This window comes from Thamnophis elegans, chromosome 2 (genome assembly GCF_009769535.1).
Source record: "Thamnophis elegans isolate rThaEle1 chromosome 2, rThaEle1.pri, whole genome shotgun sequence".
Lineage (NCBI taxonomy): Eukaryota > Metazoa > Chordata > Lepidosauria > Squamata > Colubridae > Thamnophis > Thamnophis elegans.
The window spans coordinates 110,751,130-110,759,845 of record NC_045542.1 but is presented as its reverse complement, the minus strand read 5'-3'; positions in this window follow the sequence as shown (position 1 = coordinate 110,759,845).

Genomic DNA, 8,716 nt, shown 5'->3' with positions numbered 1-8,716 from the left:
TTGATGCCCAAGGCATCCACCCCACCCCTTCCAAAGTTGCCGCCATCAAAAACGCACCTGCACCCACCTCTAGAGCGGAATTGCAGGCGTTCCTGGGGCTTTTAAATTTCTACGCCCCGTTTATTCCCCACAAGGCGTCGCTAGCTGAGCCGCTACACCGACTGCTTGACCAGTCAGCGGCCTGGCAATGGGGTAGCCGTGAAGCGCACGCGTTCGCGGCTATAAAAGACATTTTGACCTCATCGGCAGTACTTATTCAATATAGCGATAGGATGCCCCTAGTTCTGACTTGCGACGCCTCTCCCTATGGCATAGGGGCGGTCCTGAGCCATGCCCTCCCGAACGGCTCAGAGGCCCCCATAGCCTTCTATTCCCGGACACTCTCCTCCACGGAGCGGAACTACAGCCAAATCGATAAAGAAGCCCTGGCTGCAGTATCCGGCATTAAGCGGTTCCATGACTACCTCTATGGTAGGAATTTCACCCTTGTCACGGATCACAAGCCACTCCTGGGGCTACTGGCAGGCGACAAGCCAACCCCCCCCCATTTTGTCTCCCCGCATGACACGCTGGACGGAGTTCCTAACGGCGTATTCGTATACGCTGTTATACCGTCCGGGTAAGCAGCTAGGGCACGCAGACGCCCTGAGCCGCTGCCCCTTGCCAGAGACGGACACTGCCCACGTACCCGCTCTCTCTATTTTGTCCATCGCCGAATCCGACCTCCCCGTCTCTGCCGCGGACGTCGCAGCTTGCACCAAGGCTGACCCCGTCCTATCCCAAGTAGCTTCATGGGTCTTGAGGGGTTGGCCCACGGAAAAGGTTGCGGAAGGATTCCGACCATTTAAAGCACGACAAGCAGAACTCGCCCTACACGGGGGTTGTCTTGTCTGGGGGGATAGGGTAGTGATCCCCACAGCCCTGCGGGCACGAATCCTGCCCGCACTCCACAAAAACCACCCAGGCATAGCGCGAATGAAAGCCTTAGCCCGTAGCTATGTGTGGTGGCCCTTGCTAGATTCGGAAATCGCAGACTACGTAGGCCGCTGCAGGATCTGCCAAAACTCTAGGCCGAATCCCCCCACAGCCGCACCCCGGGAGTGGGAAATCCCTAGAGGCCCATGGTCCCGTTTACACATTGACTTCGCCGGCCCCTTCCACGGCCGAAACTTCATGATAGTAGTCGATGCTTACTCCAAGTGGGTGGAGCTGGTAATCATGACCTCCACCACAGCAGAGAGTACAGTGAGGGCCCTTCGTAAGATGTTCGCCACCCATGGGCTACCGGATGTGATAGTCTCAGATAATGGGCCCCAGTTTACCTCCACCATGTTCCAAGAATTCCTGGCAGAACAAGGAATCAGACACGCGGCCACAGCCCCTTACCACCCAGCTAGTAACGGCCGGGCGGAGCGCGCAGTTCGCTCGGCCAAAGAAGCCTTAGGCCGCATGGACCAGGGCGACTGGCAAGAAAGAGTGGCAGCTTACCTCTTGAGCCAGCACTCCATACCCTGCCCAACGACTAATAAAAGCCCCGCGGAGCTCTTGATGGGTAGGAGATTGCGAACCTCCCTAGACAGGCTCCATCCACTTTACGCAGGGGACCTGCCGAGCAACCTGGGGGCCCTCCCTTCCCACGCGTTTAAGTTAGGGGATCCTGTATGGGCCCGCTCCTTTTCGGGGGATCCACGGTGGGTTCCCGCAACCATCACAGCTCTGACCGGCCCCTGTTCCTTCAGGGTCGGTCTGGCCGATGGAACACAATGGAGGCGCCACGTGGACCAGTTAAGGCGACGCCTCCCCACGGAAACAGACGGCCCGAGCATCTCAGACACCCACTCTCAGCACGGGCCACCCTCGATGACCTTCCCCCAAACGGACCGCCTCTACCCGGGGAACGGGGGACAAGCCGATACGAACTTTTCGGACAGACGCGCCTCACCCGGCTACTCCCTTCCTCGAAGCCCTTATCGAGACTCTGAACCTACACCCCAACCAGACTGCGCGGAGCCACTGTCGGACACTCCTGTTGCCACGGAGACGCCACCCCGGACAAATGGACATTGGGCACGGGGCCCGGGGCCAGCGCCATCTCACGAGGCCGCATCGCAGATCCACCGCCCCGCCACAGACACACCTCCACCGGCGGTTCCCCCCCCATCGACAACCGCCGGGGAGCTACGAAGGTCGGGACGAGAACGTCGCCGTCCCACCTACTTACGAGACTATGTTTGCCCTTCCTAAAGGGACTCTTTCACTAGGGGGGGAGGGGTGTTGAATACTAGCGCGGGAAATACAAGCACGGGGATAAAGGACTCCTTTTCTGATTGGTTCCCGGGCGGAGCCGGTTCAATCCTCACCCCGATTGGTCGAGCTACTCGACGCCCCATTGGCTCCTCGTTCAAACCCGGGGGTATAAATGTTTGGCGCGAACCACGCCACGTTGAATCGTAGTCACTCTGTTCTCAATAAAGGTTGCTGTTGCATACCCGCTTGTCGCGTCCCCTCCCTTCGCTCCAAGATGCAAAACTTCGGTTAATAAAGACTGCAGCTTGAAAATCTTGATTACCTTCATTTCATTCCAAGAGAGTAGATGATACCACGGCGCTACAAATTCTGACTTTGATTTATGTAACACTCTTTTGTCTGTTGAGCAATTCAAGTTCTAAGAATGGATTTAATTTCCACTCAGAGTGTACATTGCAGCATCTGAATAATACTAATAAGATTTTTGAAAAAGATAATGGTAGTAAGAATTTTAATAACTTTCCAGGATTTACAAACTATAAGGACAACTCTTTGCTTCAAACAGATTTCTCCAAATGCGTGCTCTTCAGATGCATAGGACTTCATCTCCCATCATAACCAATAACTATTGAGGGATAATGAGAGTTTTGGTCCAATTATTTGAAGGATCTGGGACAGAAAGATAGTGGCTTAACAAAAAGAAAAATATAGCATACATTTTAGAGTATGAAACAGTTAATGTCCAAATAATCAGAAATTCACCAATGTATAATGTGCTATCTGGAATACCTGGCAGCACTATGGTTTTTTATTCACAATGAACTTACTAGGAGGATAGTAAGAACAAACACTTTTCTCTCATCCTTGGCCCACTACTGTAATATTAACCAATGGGCTACGTTAAACAGAACTTAGTTACTGCTATTCGTCTTTTCTAACTCTTTTCCCTGTTTATAAGCTTGTGCTCCCCAAAAGCTACCCTTTTCTCTCTGACCTTTCTTTTAACTCTGCAGACAATATAGCCAAATGAATTACTGTCATAGAAAGCCATTAAGAGCACATGAAAACCAGTAACAATGAATACTGAAATGGCTTTTCAATCATTTATCCCAAGAACATGGGTGAAAAACAGCAAGTTAATTTTTACTTTTGATTCTTAAAAAAAAAATCTATGTGTAGCTGTGTATTCTGCAGATTTGTGTGGTATTTTTCGCAAGTAAAAAAAAATGTTTTGAACAAATTCTTCAGTATTTATTTAAATAAATAAGACAGTAACAATTCCAAAAACAAAAAAGCACAATAAAAAAACCCTACCCCATGCCAACTATTGGAGGAAAGCATATTAATTTGAGAGTGTATATATCGTGAGGATATATGCAAAATTTTAAAATTCACATTTAGTATTCCTCTTCAAAAATATATTTAAACAGTTGAAAGTAATCTCTAAGGATCCGTTTTAAAACAATAAAGATGTGATCAGAAAATGATTGTGGAACAGATTCCTTAGTCCTCATGTGCAAATTCCAAGTTCCAATGTGGATGAAGGAAATCAATCAGTTTCTAAATATATGCATAATTTACAACGGGGTCATAAAGAATCATCACTGGTGGGTAATAGAGAAGCTATGGGATGAAAACAAAAATTGAATAGAATAGCAGAGTTGGAAGGGACCTTGGAGGTCTTTTAGTCCAAACCCCTGCTTAGGCAAGAAACCCTACACCACTTCAGATGAAAGTTATCCAATCTCTTCTTAACAACTTCCAGATATGGTCCATTTTCTGATTTCCAGTGGACTCATTAGATCTGTTTTTCACCCAGGCTCCAGAGGCTTTCTAGGAGCCTGGGGAGGGCAAAAAAATGGCCCAATATGCAAACTGGAAGTTCAGGAATTGACTTCCGGGTTGCCCGTTGGGCTATTTTTCTCCCTCCGGAAGTTTCACAAGGCTTCCCTGAAGCCTCCAGTGGGCGAAAAACAGCCAAAGATCAAGGCCAAAAATCAGCTGGCCAGTGGGCATGCATGCTGGAGCTGACAGGGCAATGCCTTGCCTGCCCTCATAAATGGCTGCGTGTGCCACCTGTGGTACGCGTACCATAGGTTTGCCATCGCAGACCTATGTGCTGACAGAGCATTAATCGAAATTTGAAATTGCCACCTGTTTTAAGGAGACTCCTTGCCTCTTACCAGCATGTGTGGCTAAATAGTAGTAGTTTTCTGCTTTTTAAAAGATGACATAATGGCCTATGGGGAATATCCTTAAGATAAGGAGGGAAAAAAACCACAACTAGGGTAACAACCAGGCATGAGAAAGCTCAGTCCAGAAAGAATGAGGATATGGTGAGCATCTGAGAAGGGACTATTTCTAGGTCCCCGGAAAGGAAAAGGGGGAGGTGCACTTTCAGACATGTGAGATTCTGTTACTGTAACCTTACAATAAAGGTAGTGTTTTGGTCTCTTGTTTGGATTACCTTGAAGGGCTGACATATCTTGAAAATATTGTAGGGATGAAAATATTGTATTACTGCATCATTTTAACTGCTGAGCCAAATCTTTTACAGGTAGCCTTAATACAGAGAAAACTGGCTGCGTTAGCAGTTTGCTACCCTGTACAATAGCCATTTATTTCACCATGCCATAATTATAGATTAATCCAAAGAAATACTATTTCCAGTTTGTTTGGAAATATTAATTAAACTCTGAAGTTGTTTTTAAATTCTGTGTGCTGTTCCAAAAACATCCTCTATAATGGCTATTTCTAGGATGCTGCAAAGTGTTGAAAGAATCAAATTGGTACGTGTGGGTGTTATGTGCTAACTTTTTCATTAATTTTAATTGCTATCATTCTTTTTGGTAGTTAGCATCTTTAATCCCTAGTATCCCCAGAATACAGTGGGATTTATGCCAATTTTATTTGCATTGACTGGTTCCCTCCAGCCAGATAATAATAAAAGACTTTAACATGTTTTAATAACAAGTAAAAATGTGCTGAGACAATTACGAAGAAGAAAGCTCTACTGTTCCCAAAAGGTATAAAGTTCCACTAGATGCTGTATATATGAAGTATATAGTAGCATAGAACTTATAAACTACTTGCTATATCATTATGATTAGTTTCTGTGTTTAGGAAATCACTATATATGTGTCTAATCCAGGGGTGGGTTTCTCGCCCCGTTCCAACTGGTTCGGTTGGAACGGGGCCGGCGGCGTCCTCGTGCACGCGCGCGGTGCACCCATGCATACTAGCGTCTGCGCGATGCTCCAGCTGCTCCTGGAGGATTGCGCAGGCGCTGTATGCGTCCTGCGCATGCGTGGAAACGCAGAACTCGTCAAAACCGGGCAAGGACCGCGGGCGGGCACGCTCTTCGTCATTCCCGGAAGTTACTTACTTCCAGGTTCGCCGACCAACCGGTTCGCAGGGACCGCCGCGAACCGGTTGAAACCCACCCCTGGTCTAATCACTTTATAGGTCTAAGAAGAGAAGATTGACAACCTGCACTGGAGACAAATTCCTTGTGTGTCTAATCACACTTAGACAAATAAAGTAAAATAGTCCATCTTCATAAATCTGCTTAGAAATCTATTCTGGACCTAGATGTAAAATTGAATATTTTTTGGGAGGGAAAAACAGGTTCTCCTCATTTCATATGCTTAATGATAACATGTCATTTTTAATACCTAATTTGGAGGATTTTTATATCCTCCAAATTTTATTCCCTTATTTACTAGAAAGCTATAAAGTTTTATAGATCATGATCAAGGTTCTTTATTTTAGAGTTGAATTCTTGAGTTGTTGTAAGATGAAGCAAAGGCCCACTGTTTGGATGGGCTCCTCAATACATCAAGAGACTTCTTAAAACACTGGTGGGACTACTTTTAAAACCTTCTTAGATTACCTACATGTCACCTGTATGTGCACTGAAGACACTTCCCTCCAGGTGACTGACTAAGGGCTTTAATGCTTTGTTCCATTGGTGCCACAAGTGAAGTCCCATTCCATTTATTTTCACAGACCTCACGCTGGCTCATATTCTATGCCTGAACCCTCATCCGATTTATATTGCACTCTTTATTTATTTTAAATGTTTATATTCTACTTGCCAGGCATCATTACATGGCGTACAAAGTTAAAAATACATGATATACAATAACCCCTGAAATGCCTATAAATATTACAGTAGCAGGGACTCAACATATTCATGAGCTCTCAAATCTTCTTGGAAATATTTATTTCTCAGCCAGGCTGCTCAGGCTTGCACAAGCAAAGTGGGTGTTCTGTAAGAACTTTAAAGCTGATCGAAGTTGCACAGATTAATCAGGGAACAAAGCTGGGAATGTATTTTGAGACATGTCTGAACCTATGGGTCTAGCCATTTGTCAAAGCCTTCCACCAATCAAGGCAATTAATTTATTAATTAGTTTCACTTGTGAGGAGGATTGCACAAATTTAAGGTTGGAGAACTCCTATTTTAGTCTTTTTCCCCATGTCTCATCTGGTTTATATTGTTCCAGCCCTAAAACTATAATTTCACATACTGTAGGTCCCAATCTAGCTCACACCTGCTAGCAGTGAAAGTGAAAAGGCTGGTAGAAAATAGGGCAAATGTTCAGTTCATCTCCATCTCAGCCTACCAATTAGACTTTGATTGGATGAAGCAATTTATATTCTGCAGGGCATGCTTTGGATTTATTTGTGTCAAGGTTCCAAGTAACAACCCCAACCAAGGAAGACTCCGAGGTAGGCATTTCCTCAAAGTTCCATTTTATTAGAGATGTCATATTAACACATGTAGGAAAACCCGAATCTGAAGTGTCCTGGATTTTCCCCACCCAAAGAAAAGTCAAAGACTCTTCCCCTGTACCCACAAGTCCATCAGATGGTCCAATCAGGTCACCATCCTAATTGGAGTAGTTTCCCAGTCACTCCTCTCCAGGTGCAGGCTGAATGTTCTTGATTCCCAGTGAAAAAAATGTTGTTGCTGTTATGGCTATACATCTCACCCTGTCGCCATCCAACCCCCCCTCCCAGTTCCCACAGCATGCCCATCTTCCAAGTGTGGCAGCCGTGAAGATCCAAAGAAAAAGGGCTGACAATTTGCTGAATTGAAATTTAGAGTGGGAATAAAATCCTGTACCTAGGAAGGAATGTGGTCAAATCAATTCTGGAAGGATTTAATTCAAAGATGCATTTGTGAGGAAGTATGCATATCATTGTTCTCTGATTCTGCATTTTATCCATAAATAATATACAACTACTGTATATATGCATTATATAAAGAGAGGTTTTTTGTATGTATATAGGTATGTATACTAGATACATTAATTAATTTATTAATGTATATGCCATCCATTTTACCTAGAGGTGACTTTAAGCCAGTCTTCCCCAATCTTTCTGGGTTTGCAGTCCAGAGAGGGAGGGGGGGAAGAAGGGATGGTTTTGTGTGAGGGACAGGCACACATGCCCAGCTTTATTTGCATGAGTGACAGGCACCCACCCCTCATGCAAGTTGGTCTGTGAACATTGGTCCTTGCCACTCATGTGAGTGGTGCCACAAGCGCTAGCCACAAGCACAAGTGGAGCTGCAAGTGCTGGTGCCTGCCACTCAAGCAAATGAGGATGTGAGCCCTGTTGCCTGCCACTCATGCGAGCTGGGCTACACCGGCTAGCCAGTCACATGGCCCATTTGTGAATAGGCCATGGCCCACTAGTGGACACAGGTTGGGGACCCCTACTCTAGGCAGCTTATAATGAAGTAAAAACAACAATATAAAGCTTTAAAATGTTAACATAATAAGGATACATGCCATACACACTTTTACATACTAGATTGCAGTCCATATAACATTGTATGATGTACAGCATCATTTTTCTTTTATACTGTTTCTTTTATATTTGCTTTGTATAAAACTTTACAAGTACAATTTTTAGGTTTGATGTTTCTTTTGTTTCTTTGTTCTAGGACTGGGATTTGATCAAAATATTAAAAAAAACAGTAATGATTAATGGGCACTAATTCCAAAGGAAGAGATTTACAAGCTCCATTAAATACAGCAATTGTGACAGCCAAATAAACCACAGGTGTTCAGGATTGGCTGCAGAAATGCAGAAATGTTCTATTCCTCCCCCCCCCCTTTTCCTTCATCAGCATAATATATTAAGCACTTTTTGGTTACATTGTGCAATATGATTGAATCAAACCTCTAAAATATGTTAACAAGGCTGCTCCTGTTTTGGATCTGGTTTGATCGTTTGGCAAAGATGTTTGGACATATGAAGAGAAGCATCTCTGCCTCAGCAGAATTGGAGAATATACTCTATGCTTTGAAACAGGAATAAATTGATCCCGCAGGGCAGCCTACTTCATCAACGCAGCTTTTAGCATTATCAAAAAATCTGGAGGTTGCGTAATCTCTATTTCACTTTCAGCAAACATTAGCAAAATGTGTGTGCTAAGTGAAAGAATAATGAAGGA